The sequence below is a fragment of the Dipodomys spectabilis genome, unplaced genomic scaffold (assembly GCF_019054845.1).
Source record: "Dipodomys spectabilis isolate Male_0828 unplaced genomic scaffold, ASM1905484v1 ptg000487l, whole genome shotgun sequence".
NCBI classification, from domain to species: Eukaryota; Metazoa; Chordata; class Mammalia; order Rodentia; family Heteromyidae; genus Dipodomys; species Dipodomys spectabilis.
Genome location: NW_024871164.1, coordinates 2,544,524 through 2,545,276, shown reverse-complemented (window position 1 = coordinate 2,545,276; position 753 = coordinate 2,544,524).

The following is a 753-nucleotide window of genomic DNA, read 5'->3' as shown; positions in this document are numbered from 1 at the left end:
TGTACATTCTACCTCCTAATCCTGTAGGCCTAGGTCTCTTTACCTAGTTTGGCTTTTGAAACTGTTTTCTTCCTGCAAATATTGTTACACTGGAGTTCTTCCTGCTAACAGGACTAGGGCTTGGAAGCTGAGAACTTCATTTGAACCCAGGATTGGTCACTGATGTTTATTTCCTGCTTTTATAACTCAAGAACTCTAAGAAAATTTAGAGTGCAAGCAACTTCTCATTACCAAGGGAGACACAGGAAGCTCTTGAACATCTGACCTTTCAGCAGTAGAAGTTAGAGTGTCATAGATTTTCCAGCCCTGGCTAGCTTCATCCTGTGATCCTCAGACTTCAGCCTCCTGAGCTAGGGTGATGGGCATGAGCTACTGGTGCTCTCCTAGGTTCAGAATTGTAATAACTTTGGCATTACAAGTCAACTGCTTATCACAAAGGGCTTGGGCAGCATATTAGGCCTTTCAACATTGGACCTTTCAGAACCGTAGGACACAAGGTTATAATGCTAGAGTCTGAGAGGCTGTGCATATGGATGGACTACACTTGAACCTTGAGCTCTAACTCCAATTCTGGTGTACGTGAACAATCATTTTTCCAGAGTATATTCTAATTAGCAAAAAGGAAAAGGACTTTGCTTAACCCTCACTTTTTTCCAGTTTTGTGTCTCAAACTCAAGCATGAGCACTGTACTTGAGCTCTTCAGCTCAAGCTGAACACTCTACCACTTGACCCACAGGACCACATGTGGTCTT